Source organism: Peromyscus eremicus, chromosome 16_21 (genome assembly GCF_949786415.1).
Source record: "Peromyscus eremicus chromosome 16_21, PerEre_H2_v1, whole genome shotgun sequence".
NCBI lineage: Eukaryota > Metazoa > Chordata > Mammalia > Rodentia > Cricetidae > Peromyscus > Peromyscus eremicus.
The window spans coordinates 43,764,683-43,781,987 of record NC_081432.1 but is presented as its reverse complement, the minus strand read 5'-3'; the positions used below and the strand labels follow the sequence as shown (position 1 = coordinate 43,781,987).

Genomic DNA, 17,305 nt, shown 5'->3' with positions numbered 1-17,305 from the left:
TCTGAAAGAAAAAACAAACCTTTAGAACATTTACCAAATGTTTGACTATTGTTAGTTATTCACAGAAAATTTTTATTCAAATAGAAATTCTGTGCTGAGAAGAATATAATCATGGGTGAAATATAACAATTTGTACTACATCCCTTAGCAATTGAAGAAAGAATTGTATCTTTCATTTTACCCTCATAATATTTCAATACAATAAGAGTTGGTATTGTCTGAACATTTACTGAGCAGTAACAATTAGGATTTCATGAGATTCAGCAAATACAGTTGTTTCCCACCTCTTTTTCCAAGAGGGATTCAGAGATTAAAATTATAGTGATGAGCCAATAATTCAATTTTTATTTAGTTTTTCTTGGTTTTCTATGATTTGACTAAATGGGTATATTTATAGTGGTGGTGGTATTTCAAATTAAGTACATGTGCTGAAGCTATTTTATGGGAACATGCTAATAAACATAACATATTTTCACAATGTACTAAACAATTTGGTTTTGGATTTGAAAGTTGAAACATAAAATTATGAACCACAAGGACCTGAGCAAAAGAGGTGTGGGTTCATGCCCCCTGTTTCCTAAATAACTGATGCTGGATGAATAATTTTATCTTTTGCACTTACCGCCATCTCACGTGTAAAGTGGGTAGTAAACACATCTTCTACATATGTTGAAGTATTTTTTAAAAGGTGTCAATAGATTTGACAGTTTAAAATATTATGTAACTTGACAAATAGAAAAATCACCTTAAGAACTAAATTAATATTCATCATTAAGATGCATATTATATTTAGGCAAACAGTAACAATTTACCTTTCAAAATTCAGTGATAACGTGTAGCAATGCAGGTGTCTAGGTGTTATTGACAGTGAATGTCTTGAGAGCCTATAAACCTGACATCATTTTATCCTTACAACCCTCTGAGACTATCAGGCTTATTATACTGTGGTTTTCCTATTTGTCAAATAGAATAATTTGGATGTATTAGATCTAACATTAAAGAAAGTTATCAATGAAGAAGAAACCTGGGCCTCCCTGGGATACACCACCTTATGCACAAAGCCCAGATGTTTAGAGTCTGGTGGGAGGGACTACAGCCTCTCCTGAATGCCTGGTGCTCCAGGAATGACCTCACCTCCCAGAGCCTGAGCACAAAATGCATGTTTCTAAGAGAGCATAAGTCTCTATACTGGGATAAAGGGAGGAGCCTAGATTGTACAAAAAGAGTTGGCCCTATGCTTGTTCTCAGGACATTAATCTGTACTTGAAGTTCAGGATTTGTTTCCTAAATAGGTCTCATATGCTATAAGGGTAATATTGACTTTCATGGACCAAGTGGATTGGTTTCAATATTTTGAGAATATATAATTTATCTGAAAATGTTATTTGTCTCTATATAATGCCTTGTCATAGTAGTTCTGATATCTCCTATGACTTTAGTCAGGACTGATTACTTAGCCAACTGCCATAGTTCCCTTAGATGTAGAAATCTGCTTCTCAAAGAAATTGATTCAAGTGCCATCCTTTCCCAGAGCTTGTAGTTGGTGATGGACTTGCATTTAAGGAGCTGATGAACAAACATACATTTGTTCTCTCTATCCATACATTCTGCTATGTCATATTCAGTTCTCCCATAAGCCCATGTGTGGAAGATTTGTTTTCAAGCCCTGTGTCATGGAATTTTCTTACACTTAGGAAGAGAACAAGCCTGCTTTAATGAAAGTGATATTTACTGAAATTTTCCTTAAAGACCACAGCGTGCACTGGATGTGGAGTAGCATATTGAGCTCCGGTATGTGATATAAAGACAGGAACCAAGTGTTTCTTCTTGATGTTCTCATGAAGTTTTTATCATAAAAATATTAATAGATCAAATATGTCTCAAATATTATAACTAATATGCACACAAAAGCTAAAGAAAGATGTTTAACCCAAAGAGAAGTTTGTCACATGTCTTGGTGACTATAAAAACTATATATTTTAAGGATGTTGCACTAAAAAATCACTTCTTGCTTGTAAGCAGTGATACCTGTAAAACAAATTTTTATTAGGGAAATAATGGGAAAATCTTGTTTATCATCATACAATGCAAAATCTAAAGTCTGATAAGTCTCAGTTCCCCAATTACACTAGCAGTTTAACAAAATACCTCCAAAATCAGAATTTATTCAATGTAGACTGTCTTGTAGAAATATACTTGAAGTCATTTCAGGAAAGTAGGGCTAAAATAAATTAAATTATGTGTAGGACATTAATCCCACTATAATGTAAATATCCTGATTTTGTTATTTCAATGTAATAATTGAATTAAAAATACGAGGAATAAACATGAAAATGTGGTGTTCATTTTTTTCTTTTTAAATTTTACTTTAGCTGTGAATATCCATCTGTATTTATAGGAACAAACTGCAATGAAGAAATAAATGAACGTGTTTGTAGTCCAAACATGAGTGGAACTCACTGTCATGAGTCTCCTACCCCTGGGCAATTCATATCTCTGAACCCTCTCTTCTATACTGGGTGGTTTTGTCATCAATACTATAACCCCTAGTCAACAGGCTTGACACTGGCAGATGGAAACTATTATTGTATTTGTAGAGAAGGTATGCACTTATGTTTGCTTTAATGTTTGTTTGCTATTGTCCTCATGAGATGATAAACAGTTAAGAATGACCGAGAAATTCCTGTATACATTAGTGATTGGATAGTGCCTGATTCTAAGTTCAGGTTTAAAAGTATTCTAGACTTGAGAGAAAACTCGTGGTGTAAAGTGCATGCCAAGGAGTTTGCTGACCTGAGTTTCTATCCCCAGAACACTTGTTAAGCCTGAAGGTGTAAAATACATCAATAATACCAGTACTCCTTCAGCAAGGTGAGAGGAGGAGACAAGAATCCCTGAAAGCTTGTGGGCCAAGTAACCTGGTTTATTCAGTGGCAAACAAAAAGAGACCAAAAAGAGACTCTGCCTCAATATGTGTGTAGGACAGGTTTGGGGTGTGTGGTTATGTAGTATTTTTAATCCATTTTCAAAAACAATGAAAGGAGAAAAAAGGAACATTAAAGAAATAATCAAGATAAAAATGTGTTGCTGAGCTGGGCAGTGGTGGCACATTCCTTTAATTCCAGCACTCAGGAGGTGAAAGCAGACAGATCTCTGTAAATTTGAGGCCACCATGGTCTACAGAGACAGTTCCAGGCTATCCAGGTCAACACAGAGAAATCTCCATCTCAAAAAAACCAAAAAGAAAAGCAAATGTGTTGATAAGGAAAAATCCTAATGCAAAGTGACTACTTACAAAGAGAAAATTTGCATATACACACACATGCACAACATAAATGGAAGACAATATAAAGAGACAGGGAAAAAACAAGATGGGATGGATAAATACTGACAGCAGAGACTTTCCTCTGACCTCCATAAGCAAGCACTACTACATGTGCATCCTAATTCACACACAGACACAAATCTACACTCAAAATTTTTCAAAAGTCTCATCTTAAACAAAGATGCTGATAAATATTGGATGGCCACATCTAGAAAAAATCAAATATGTGGTGATATATTATGTACTGTAATAAACTTGCCTGAGGATCAGAGGACCCAGCCAGCCACTAGATTAGACATAGAGGTCAGGCAGGGGTGGCACACACCTTTAATCCTATCACTTAGGAGGTAGAGATCTGTCTGGATTTCTGTGGGGTCAAGTCCACACCGGGCTACATGAGAGAAACAGAGGCAGACAGTGGTGGCACACACCCTTAATCCCAGCACTTGAGATCTCATGCCTTTACTATGAAAGCACATACATCATAATCCCAGGAAGTGATGTCTGAGCAGAGAAAGGTATGTAAGGCATGAGAAAACAGGAATTCTCTCCTCTCCCCTCTCTCTCTCTCTCTCTCTCTCTCTCTCTCTCTCTCTCTCTCTCTCTCTCTCTCTCTCCTCTCTCTCTCCCTCTCCTCTCTCTCTCTCTCTCCTCTCTCTCTCCTCTCTCTCTATCTTGGCTGAGGATTTCGTAGAGATAAGCTAGTGGCTGGTTGTTCTGCTTCTCTGATCTTTCAGCTTTCACACTAATATCTGGCTCTGGGTTTTTTATTATCAGATCTTTTAAGATTCATGTTACACAAATGGATCCATATTTTTCTTCCTGCACAAAATTCAGTTTTAAATGGATCATGAAGCTCAATGAAAGGCCAGATATCCTGAATCTAATAGAAGAGAAAGTGAAGAATATTCTTGAAATCATTGGCACAAAGAAATGCTTTCTGAGCAGAGCAACAATAACACAGGTTCTAAGCTCAACAAATAATAAATGAGACCTAAAACTGAAAAACTTCTATATCGCAAATGACACCATCATTTGGAAAAATTGGAAGGCTACACAAGAGGAAAAAAATCCTTTTTTTATTAACCAATTAAACATCCAATAGAAGGTTAATATCCAAAAAAAATATAAAGAATTTTTAGCTGCATATCAAGAAAACAAAACAAATAACCCAATTTAAATGTGGGGTACAGATTAAAAAAAAAGAATTATGAGAAGAAACACAGATGGCTGAGAAATGCTTATAGAAATGTTCAATAATTTTAGTCATCACATAAATGCAAATCAAAAATACTTTGAAGTTTTATTTTGCATCCATCAGAATGTCTAAGATCAATAAAACAAATGACAATTTATGCAGGCAAGAATGTGGGTGTGGTTCTCCTGCTGGTCTATGAGGGAGAAGGGAGCAGAAGTGGGGAACAGAGTTCTGGATTCCAGTGGCTGTGGCTAAGGTGGAGGTAGCCCTCGGGAAGATTACTTTGGTGAGACAACTCAACTTTACTACAGAGTATAGTAAATATATAGGATTGGGAAACCTGGGACAAAGCCTAATTTGCTTTAAGTGACATGCTCCTATCGTAAAGCTGGGTTTAGTGGTAGCATGGCCCTATGAAAATAGCTAGAGCATGTCACTTAATTACCATATGGACCACAGGGGAAGAGAGTTTGCAGGGAACTATGTTAAGGGTCATCCTTGAGATAAATCAGGCATCTGGGTCTAGAGACATCCTCCAGATAAGGGCGGGCAGACAGCAGGAAGTAATGCTGAGGAGGGAGTCCTTCATGTTGCTGAGCTTAGAGAAAGCTGACAGGCCGTGACAGACTGAAACATCTTACCAGCAGGGCCTCTCAACATGTCGGGAGAGGGAGGACTTATCCATTGCTGATATGGGTACAAACTTGTACAGCCACTAAGAAAATCATAGCTAATTCTTCAGGAAGCTGGAAGAAAAGCTACCTCAATATCCAACTATATAATTCTTGGACGTATACCCAAAGGAGTCCACATCCTACTATATATGGTTACTTTCTCATTCATGTTCATTGCTGTTCTATCCATAATAGCCACAAATTGGAAACAATCACAGAGATTAGGTATAGAGTAGGGGAGGAGTGAGGAGGAGAAATCCTCCAAAAGAATAGGCAAAGAATACATAGTTATAGAGAGACATGAGATGGAACCCATGCCTAAGAATGCTCATGCGGCTAAAACCCTGTGATTAATTAGGACTTGGACCTAGGGCAAAATTAAATGATATTGCTCTTCTAAGGAAACAGCAATAAAATGACTCCTAAGGACATTCTGGTATACTCATAGACCAGTGTCTCACTCAGCCATCATCAGATGATGTAGTAGATGAGAACTAAAACAGAGACCCACAAAGTGCAGAATGAAATATTTTGGAACACTCAATCCTAAATAGGATGTCTTTAGCAAACCCCTTCCCTCAGGACTTAGGGAACTATGTGGAAGAGGAGGTAGAAATATTGTAAGAGCCAGAAGAGATAGATATCACCAAGGAAACAGTGTCTGTTAGACACAACAGTACTAACAAATATGAATTCACAGAAAAAAAAAAGTCCATGTAATGTTGCCTAATGATATTCTGCTATACTCACACATTTGTGCCTAGCCCAACTGTGATCAGATAGGCTTCAGCCAGCAACTGGTAAAACCAGAGACAGAGACACTCAGCCAAACAATAAGTCAAGCTCAGAGAATCCTGGTTAGAGAGGGAAGAAGGATTGTAGGAGCCAGAGGGATCAAGGATATCACAATAAGACCCACACAATCAACTAGCCTAGGCCCATAGGAACTTACAGATACTGAACTGACAACCAGGGAGACTGCATGGGACTGGCCTAGGTTCTCTGCACATATGGGATAGTTGTGTAGCTTGGTCTTCTTGTGTGACTCCTAACAGTGGGAGCAGGGGCTGTCTCTGACTCTTCTCCTGGCATATAGGACCTATTCCATGTACTGGGTTGCCTTGATCAGCCTTAATGCAAGGGAGGTGCTTAGTCTTACTGCAATTTGATGATATGTTTTGTTGATATCCATGGAAAGCCTGCTCTTTTTTGAACAGAATAGAAGAGTAGTGGATTCCGGGAGGGGAGGTAGGGTGGGGGGGAGAGCAAAGGTAAGCTGAGGGGAGGGGCTAGGAAGAGAGGGGAGAGGGGAAAGAGTAGTCTGGTTGTAAAATAAACGAATTAATTCAAAAGAAAAAAAATCCATGTTTTGAAGAAACTGAGGTCACAAGACTCTTTGTTTTCTTGAAGTTTCCTCACAAGCACTCAGAATTCTCCTCACATTACTCTATTCTTGGACCTTGTTCTGACAAGGAGGGAGGAGAAACTTTGGTTCAGAATATATTGTACGAATCAAAATTTATTTTCAATTAAAAATTAAAGTAGCATTGATAGGAGGAAGCAAGAAGAATTTGGTAGCTTTTAGCAATTTTTCATTCATTTAGAAATAATCTTTTTCAGTGTAGGGTATTTTCCCTGAAGAAGCTTTTCTATGTAGCATTCTTAGAAATAGAAATCAGTTAAAATGGTTCTGGAGTGTATCTCTGGAGCCATCTAGAAATATAGTATATTTCTGCTTAGGTTTCTTTCTTTTGGTCCTAGTATCTGAGGTAAGTTTATCTCAAAAGACAGAGAATGAAAAGAGCAAGGGACATTATTGGAGCCCCCATTGGCAGCCATACAGAATGGAACCATCTACACAGACACATTTCAGTGGGGATATTTGCATGTAATTAGTGCTTGAATGATTTTCAATATAGCTGGAATGTATCACAAACCTGTGCAAAAATGAAAAAAAAAAGTACTGATTGGAGCCTTATAACTGAAACTATCTCTTTTATTCATGAGTCCTTTACCCTGTCACTGACTTTCAAAAAAGTTGTCAAAGGTGTTATTTGCTCTTGTGTTCACAAAGTCCAGGTTGGACTATGCTAACCAATAAAGAAATTTATTAAGAATTATTTTCATTTGTTAAATACAGGTAATTTTTTAAGGATATGTGGGCAAGTCTTTAATATTGCAAAAAGTGACAGAAACATAGACACCTCATGAGTTTTGAAACTGGAAACAGAAAAGCTATTGGTAATTGTTTTTTCAAGAATGGCAAGGCTTTATACAGTAGATAGAAAACTATTTTCTAAAATGAGGCAGGAAAATCAAGAAACAGAAAAAATTATATAAGTAGAATATTTAATACACAGAAGCACTCTGAAATTATAAAGATAATTTAAAGGAGTAATTTTCATTTTAATTAGGAAGGGTACAACATTTTGAAAAGTATTCAGTATCAATAGAGGAGCAAATTTATTGAGAAGAATTATTCCATAGTTCTATGTGCATCTTACTTAACTTCTTAGCCTTTAAGCACTAGCTAAATATTTTAAGTATCTACATCATAATTAATGACTTTAAATAAAACCTCTCACAATTTTACTACTGATAATTTCCCATCAAAAGGGCATACTTTTTCTTGATTCTTAATATGTTTATAATTTACAATTTAATACTGTATATTATACATCTCATAATCTAGCAAGAATTCCTTCTTGGTGAATAAGGAGTAGATTATTTTGATGGTATCCTGAAAACTTCTTTTAGCATATAAAACTATAACAATGCCATCTACTTGCGGATTCACAGTGGTGTTAGGTTTCTCTTTCCATAGCCTCCAGAGTACCTTAGATGGGAGTTAGTGCATAGACCCACAGCAAGAATTATGCAGGGAGAGAAAGAATACATGTGAGGACTCCATTGGCACCTTCCCTTCACAGATCTGGAAACCCTATGGAAGAGGAGGAGGAGAGATTATAGGAGTCAGAGGTGATCGAAGATGCCAGGTGTAGCTAGAGTTTTTATCTCTGGGTCCCGCCAAGCCCCGGCAGTCCCTTGGCCACTTATAAAATAAACATACAGACGCTTATATTATTTAAACTGCTCGGCCATTAGCTCAGGCCTACCATTGTCTAGCTCTTACTCTTATACTCAGCCCATTTCTGTTAATCTATATGTCACCATGTGTTCTGTGGCTTTACCTGCTGCCTCTACATGATGCTCCCTGGATGGCAGGCTGGTGTCTCCTCCTCTCCGCCTTCCTGTTCTCTCAATTCTCCTTTCTGCTAATCCTGCCTATAATTCCTGCCTGGCTACTGGCCAATCAGTGTTTTATTTATCAATCAATCATCCACAGCAGCCAGGAGAACATGGCCCACAGAATCAATAAGCTGTTCTCATATGGTTTCTCATCAACTAATAAAGGCTCATATGAGCTCACAGAAGCATAAGGGGCAAGAATGAGGCCTGCACGTGTCTGCACAGGGTCCTCTGCATATATGTTATGGCTGTTAGCTTAGTAGATATGAGTATTTCTCTGATTCTTTTGCCTACTCTTGAGACTCTTTTCCTCCTACTGGGTTTCCTTATCCAGCTTTTGTCTTATCATGTTATATCTTGGTTTTTCCTGTTTGTCTGTCATCTCTTAGAAGCCTGCTCTTTCCTGAAGAGGAAAATATGAGAGGGAGTGGATGGAGGAGAGAAGGTGGATGGGGGCTGGGAGGATGTGGAGGTAGAGGAAACTGTGATTGGGATGTATTGTATGACAGAAGAATCTATTTTCAATTAAAAAAACTATTTTGGATCCATATGTTCCCAATGTAAGTAGCTCAAAAAGTTCTTTTAAATCAGGTCTAACAATGATAGTAATGTTTGTTTAAATTAGCATTAGAAATTCAACCTATGTGGCTTACTTATGTTGATTGTTTTAATGTCAACTTGATATAAGATGTAGTCACCTGAGCTGGGCGGTGGTGGCGCATGCCTTTAATCCCAGCACTGGGGAGGCAGAGCCAGGCGGATCTCTGTGAGTTCGAGGCCAGCCTGGGCTACCAAGTGAGTTCCAGGAAAGGAGCAAAGCTACACAGAGAAAAAAAAAAGATGTAGTCATCTGGCAATCTGGCAGGAGGTAAACTCAATTGTGAAAATGAGGTTTTTTTTTTTTTTTTTTTTTTTTGGTTTTTCGAGACAGGGTTTTTCTGTGTAGCTTTGCGTCTTTCCTGGAACTCACTCTGTAGTCCGGGCTGGCCTCAAACTCACAGAGATCCACCTGACTCTCCCTCCCGAGTGCTGGGATTAAAGGCGTGCGCCGAAAATGACTTTTTAAGATTGTGCTGTAGGTTAGACTTTAGAGAATTTACTTGGTTATTAGTAATTGATTGGGGGAGGGCTAGCTGATTGCGGGTAGTGCTATCCTTGGGATGGAGGTTCTGGGTGCTATAAGAAAGCAGGCTGAATAAGCCATTGATAGCAATCCAGCAAGCAGCACTCCTCCATGGCCTCTGCCTCAGCCCCTAAGCACATATTTCTGAACTTGTGTTCACGGTGTTACGTTAGTCTATCCAGTCAACCACCACTCAAATATAACTGCAAACAAAGTGCCCGTGACGATTAGTAAGGGGACTACTTCCAGGGCAATGTAAGTGACATTCAGGTTTACCTTGAGGACCACAAGTTCACTTTCTTTGGATCTCTGCCTAGCTTACTCATCAGCACATAAGATACTTTGATTTGTATGATTGCCAATTACAGTGAATGAATCCATTTTGATGCAGTGTAAGCTACTAAAATTCACAGATATAACTGGGCAACAGCCTTATTATGATCATGGTTTCCAAAGCAAAGTAAGACAATTCTTCTGTTTTTTGATTAGAAAACTGGTGGTCATAGACTACTGGCAATAGTCGAGAGGGTGCCTGAGCTGGCTTGCTCTGGTGATCAAATGATTGAATATCCTAACTGTCATCATAGAACCCTCATCCAGTGACTGAAGGAAGCAGCTGCAGAAATCCATGGCTGAATCCCAGGCAGAGCTCCAGGTGTCCAGTCGGTGAGAGAGAGGAGGGATTCTATGAGCAAGAGATATCGAACTATGATTGGAAAAAGTACAGAGACAAATAGCCAAACTAGTGGAAACACATGAACTGTGGACCAATAGCTGAGGAACCCCCATGGAACTGGACTAGACCCTCTGGATAAGTGAAACAGTTGTTTAGCTTGGACTGTTTAGGGGCCCCCTGCCTGTGGGATCGGGACCTGTTCCTAGTGCATGAGCCGGCTTTTTGGAACCTAGTGCCTATGGTGAGACACTTTGCTCAGCCTTGGCGCAGGGACAAGGGGCTTGGTCCTGCCTCAACTGAATGTACCAGGCTCTGCTGTCTTCCTATGGGAGACCTTGTCTTGGAGGAGGCAGGAAAGGGGGGTGAGTTGGGGGAATGCTGGGGGAGTGGCAAAAGAAGGATGACAGGGGAATCTGTGGTTGGTATGTAAAATGAATAGAAAAACTCTGAATTAAAAAAAAAGAAAAGAAAACTAGGTGGTTTAATTTTCTCCATATACATATCAAATGTTTATGAGTGGAAAATAGATGAGAAAGAGGCATAAAACCATGATAATTCAATGCAAGTCTCCTTTCTATATAACCCTATTTGTTTGTGGACATTTCTGTGATTGAAAAAAGTCATTGCTTTACAAAATAAAAATAGTGCGTAGTAAAACATACAATTTCAGGAGGACCCTGGAAGCAAATGAGCTTTATTTATTTAGTGTATAAGTTTATACTTCTAAAGTTTTATTTTATGATTCCTATAATTTCTTATGCCAATAAAACTATGCTCTGCATACACATATCTGCATTAAAACTGTACATTGGTAGCAGACAAGAAATACAAACCTTAAATTTGTATTCTATATTAACTCACTCAGAAACATGTATTTATTTCATACAATGTGTCATTTCTCTTGATATTAAGAAACATAAACATAGCACACTTACCATCAACTCAGTGTTTCCTGGAGAGACACACAAATCAACTACTAAAGCACAATACAGTAACAATATTTACATTATGACAGTAATATGCACAAAAACGAGTATCTGTGGGTAAATACAGAGCTCTCCTGGTTAGTGTGGCAATCCTGAGTTGTCTTTCTTTGTACTTTGAATGTGTTCCCCAGTTTTTGTGTTATCAACTTACTACACTTCAAGTTACTGAGAGGTGGGAATCTTGAAGAGGTCATCAGATGAATTGGCTCTTTCTCTCTCATATACACACTTGTCTATGCACACCACACACACACACACACACACTTCTCATTTTCTTTTTCTTCTTTCTACAGACAAATATCTCCTTCTTAAGGGCTGATACAGCTCAAAGAACATAGCCATACATAAGATTTCTCATCTTCCAAAAGTATAAGTTAATCTCTGTTCTTCATAAATTGCATGATTTCAGGTATTGGGAGACAGAAACATAAGATAACCTATTATAGTTCACGTATTTTTTTCACAAGATTCTTCAGAACTGCTTCAAATAAAGCTTCAGAACTTCAGTTTGTCATAACAAAACCACTTCCTTCAAAATTTTATTTGATACTGCCTTGCAGTAATTACTGGAATCCACAGTCAGGTAAACTACTTGTGTATCAGTGAATACTCACAAGCAACACTTGGAAAATACTAATCTAAGATGCATGGTGAACCCCACCCTTATGAATACTGTGATTCATCAAGGTTTGGTTATGTGACTGGGAGAATGACATTTAGAACTGTTTATAACTGATCTTGAGGGAAAACTTTTTCGTTTCTGTTAGTCATAGTTTTGGTATAGTCAACCGCCAGGTTTCCTTTCCATGAAGTTTTGTATACAGTAGAAAAGCTTTTAAAATGAGTGTTCTAGAAACTCCTTCTTTTGAATATGAATTTACATTTTTATTCATTTTTGAGAATTTCATTTATGAATACATATATGAGTACAAAGAATTTACAACTGTCTTTTCCTCCTTCCAACTCCTACTATGTCCCTCCACACTCTCTAGAATGTTTGGCATCTTGTTTTTATTATTGTTTCATATAATTACACTATCTAAATACATAGACAATAATATATAAATTTATAATGCACCCCAATGACATACACACACATATATATATACAATACATATATACATATATATTATATGCATTTTTAGATCTAATTATTTGAGATCAAAAACCGACTAGGGGCTCATTCCTGGAGACAATTGATTCTTCCTTTCTCAACAGCAAGTAATCACTGGAAGTACTTCATCTAGGGGTGAGTCCTTGTGAGATTTCCTCCATCTACACTGTCATGCCATCTCATCTTTTCATTATTCAGGTCATTTTAGCCAGTCATATTGATAAAATTTCATGGGTACAGATTCCCTGTTGTGTGAAGAAGAAACTAGCTCAGAGCAGACAATTTGGTCTTTTGACTCTTAGAATTTTCCTTCCCCCTCTAAGGTAATATTCCTTGATTCTTAGGTATAAATGTTGTGTTGTAAATGTATCAATTATGGTTAGTCACCCCACCATTAATTTTCTTCATCATTTTGATAATTTTATTTGTGCTCTAACAAATAAAGCTTGCCTGGAGATCAGAGGAAAAAGCCAGCCACTATATTAAATATAGAGATCGGGCAGTGGTAACACACGTCTTTAATCCTAGCATTCAGGAGACAGAGATTCATCCAGATCAAGGTCACACTGGGAACAGAGCCAGGTATGGTGGCACCTTTAATACCAGCACTAGTTAACCATAGAGGTCTGGAGGCCTGTACAGACAGACAGGAAGTGATAGAGCTGGACAGAAAGAGGAAGTGATATAGCTGGGAGGAGAAAGGAAGTAAGATGGCAGGGCACAGAAAGGTATATAGGCATGAGTATACAGGAATTAGCTTTTTCTGGAGGCTGAGGAGTTGGTAAAGTGAGGTTGGCTGTGACTTGTCCTGTTCCTCTGATCTCTCAGTTTTCACCCCAATATCTGGCTCCATTTATTTTTTTATTAATAATACCACTTAGCAATTCATCTTACAAGTTTTGGCTTTTTGTATTGTCTTCTTCTGTTGCATAATGAAACTTCTTTGATGAGATATGGGAGCTAGTTTTCTATAGTATGAGGACAGGTATTTAACAATGCTCTTAGAGATAATAATGGTTTAGGGAAGTAAAGCATTATGTTCTCATCTAGGGTCTATATCCTCTCCAGGTTCAAGAAGTTGAGTAGGTTTAAACTATAGGATGCATCCCTTCCAATTGAGCAGGCCTGAAGTCCAATTCACCAGCTGTTGCTTACGCTCATGGATTTGAACACCACTATTGCATCTTTAGGAATATGTTATTATTTTGGTAATTTTGGTTCATAGAGGTTACAGCTCAGTAGGACTATCTACTGTTTTTCTCTCACGACAGCTTGCAGAAGCCCTTCAGTTCATATGAGATATAGTCATCAGAGTAGGAGACTTCTGAGCCAGATCTAGCTCTATTTCTCAAAATCCTGTCTCTGAAGTGTTTTGTGCTTTTGAAAATAGAGTCCTATGCTCAAAATTTGGGAAGCAACCAAGGGTAATGTCAGGAATCTCTATTGTTTGAGAGTATTGTGGAATATTTTGACCAACAATTTGGAAGCTTGACAATGAGGTTTTTAAGTTTTTGATAAATAATATTTTAATATTTAGTTTTTGCTTATTGTTGTTTGTCCAATCATGTGAAATCCTGATATTTCTCCTACCAAGGCTAGGAGCAAATATTTCCTTTACTAAGATATTTAATGTTGTATAACACTCAGAAAAGCAGCATTTGGCACACATTATCAAGGGAATGAGATAAATGGTAAAGATGTAAAACTGAGTTCATATTCTAATTCCTAATAAAAGTATAAAATATTACATGATAATTAAGTAAGTAAATATGATTTTAGATAAAAGATTGTGAATGTGTTTGTTAATATCAGGCAATAATCTTATTTTAGCAAATACAGTACATATCCAGTTTAAAGTCATTTCATTCTTGAAAGGTATTCACTATCAATTATTTTTATAAATATTTTTATTTTATAATTAATTTAATTTTACATATCAGCCACGAATTCTCCTGTCCTCCTCCCACCCCTGGTCTTCCTCCCCAACCCACCCCTTATTCCCACCTCCTCCAAGGCAAGGTCTCCCCTGGGGAGTCAGCCCAACCTGGAGACTAGACCTGCCTCAACTATCAATTATTTTTAAAGGGTGATTTTGCAGCTTTCTACTTTAAAATTTGGCTCATTTACTAGGCACAGTATATCTATATAAAATGCCTTTAATTTATGGCAAAAAGCTTAACTTCCTAATATCCCAACCTAATGGATGTGTCACAAAGAGGAGATGCAGAATTATTTCTTAAAATGAGACTTTGCTGAAATGTGAAATGTAGTACCTTAGGTGTCTCGTGCAGTGTTATCCTTGAAGACAGAATCAGATCATTTCTGTGTGCTATTGGTTTGCAACTAGTGACTAATACTGATGGAGTTGTAGTATCTGGGGAGACAAGGAGATTTATTTAAAAGTATCTTTTACTGCATTAAGTATGCTAACACTACTCTCCCTAAGATTCCTGATTACAGGAAACAATTCTTACATTAGAAAAGTTTGTCTAAATTACAAACTATTCTTTTAACCATAAGACATTTCCCAACTAGTCATACCATCTATTAGTTTTAAATGTCAGTGAAAACATATATTATAAAAATTAATCAAAATACGGTAATATAAATATTTACAAAATTTAGATTTAGAGGCTTTTCTAATCTTATCATTTAAAGTTAGCTAAGACAAGTGTTAAAAGTGTCACTAATGTATATTAAAAGCATTAGGTTTATGTACACATACTCAGCAATTTAAATCTGAGGCCTCTCCTAATATAAATCAATTATTTTGAAAACATTAACCTCTTCACTAATGTGTTTTCACAAAATAACACACAATTTTAAAAAAATCTTTCATTAGAAAATGTTTGTTTTAATTAGTATTAAGTACAAGGAAAGTCAACATTTTAATTAAGAAATTAAATTAATGCCTTTAGATGCTTTTAAAGATAATTTTTAACATTTATTTTTACATTTATTCATTTATTTTTTCCAATATTTTGTTGTTCTATTAATTTGTGTAGTGTTGGAATTCAACTAAATAATTTATTTCAAGGGTGACATCTATTTTACCCATATCCAGCCTTTCCTATTCCCTCCTTTTGCCAACCTTCCTCATACCTCCCTCATTATATGTGTGGGTGTTTATAGGTCATATATATTCAGTTTTCTTAATCAATAAGTTACTCTAAGAACACTAAATAAGAAAAATTTAGAGACTTTTCTCTGTCTGACTTATTTTTCCTAAATGTTACATACATTTAAAGGAAATGACATAATTTTATTTTTATGGTTAAATAAAATTCTATTGTCGGGGCTTCAGAGATGACTCAGCGATGGGAACTGCTTGCTTTCTCTTGTAGAGGACCTGAGTTCCAGCACCTCCATTCAACCACGGGTAACTACCACTCTAGGGGATTTGATGCCTTCTCTGGCCTCTTTGGGAATCTGCATCCACATGCACAGATTCCTGAATAGACACACACCCCTCACCCATGTTGTGATTAATAATCCTAATTTAAAAACAAACAAACAAACACTTATTAGTTCACCAAATTAGATACTGGTACAATCCTTCCTTTCCATCCTAGTCTTCCTTTATGGGGTGAATTGACCTGTGTATGTTGACTCTTCCCAGAAATAGTGTGCCACAGGATACCCTTGCACAGACATAATTAAAAGCAAACATAATCATAATAATATTCAAGTGTTTATATATATACCACATTTTACTTTTTGTATTTAAAATATTTTTGGTATACTATATTTGATCATAATCATTCCCCTCTCCCAACCCCTTCCAGATCTTTCCCACCTCCTTATGCAAACAACTTGATGTTGTTTCTCTGTACCTCTCACCAAAAAAAGAAACAAACAAACAAAAAAAAAAACAAGCAGACAAACAAAAAATCCAATAAGCAAAAGATACAAATCAAGCCAAAACAGAGCAAAAGGCGAAAAAAGCTTGGAGACTGTCTTTTTTGTTAGCCAAATATTCCTGGACATAAGGTTTGTCTTGAAATGTTAGTACCACATTTTCTTTAACCATTCTTCTGTGGACAGATGTAACTGAAAGTTTTCTTGTGCCCACCCAGCTCCCATGTCACTGCAGTCCCACCTATACTTCCTCCCTAACTACAGGCCAATGAGCATTTTATTTGTCAGCCAATCAGAGCAACATATTCACAGCATACAGATCATCCCACAGCACCTGCCCTTTTCTGTCTAATCAAAAAAGAAGGGTTTAACTTTAACATAGTAAACTTACGTATAACAAACCAGTTATCAAGCAAGAATTAGTTACAATATCCAGTCTCTCTCCTCTCTCTCTCTCTCTCTCTCTCTCTCTCTCTCTCTCTCTATATATATATATATATATATATATATATATATATATATATATATATATTTGGCAAATTCAAAGAATTTGAATATCCAGTCTCTCTCTCTCTCTCTCTCTCTCTCTCTATATATATATATATATATATATATATATATATATATATATATATATTTGGCAAATTCAAAGAAAATATTCTATTTATCCTATATTTGTGAGTCTAAAGGTTCATATCTAATTTATCTTTTATCATAACCAAGGAAAATTTTAACTATCTAGTCTTCAACTACATCAAAAACTCAGAAGGATATAATAGACAGACACCAGGCTGAATACACTTTGAATAATTATTCAAATGTATGTACAGCTGTAATATGGTAGTTCTGTTTTTACTTTTGTGTGTAACCTCCATACTGATTTCCATAGAGGCTGGATCAACTTTATTTCCCTAGCAGTGTATAAGGACTTCCCTAGCTCACGGTATCATTGTGCTTACTTTTGTTTCCATAAGGATAGCCATATTGACCAGACTGAATCCTAATATAGTTTAAATTTTTATTTTCATCATTGCCAAGGTGGATGATTTTTTTTTTTGCACGTTCATGTCTATTTCTAGTCTGTCTTTTGAGAACTATGATG

The 17,305-nt window shown here is 36.7% G+C and overlaps 1 long non-coding RNA gene across 1 annotated transcript in view; it reads right to left on the bottom strand.

The window, feature by feature from the left end:
• Positions 1 to 7,947: 7,947 nt before the first annotated feature.
• LOC131926036 (uncharacterized) overlaps positions 7,948 to 17,305 on the bottom strand; it is a 64,623-nt gene continuing 55,265 nt past the window's right edge. The window contains exon 3 of the long non-coding RNA XR_009383426.1: positions 7,948 to 8,138. This is a non-coding gene — a long non-coding RNA (uncharacterized LOC131926036). The remainder of the gene's footprint in view (positions 8,139 to 17,305) is intronic.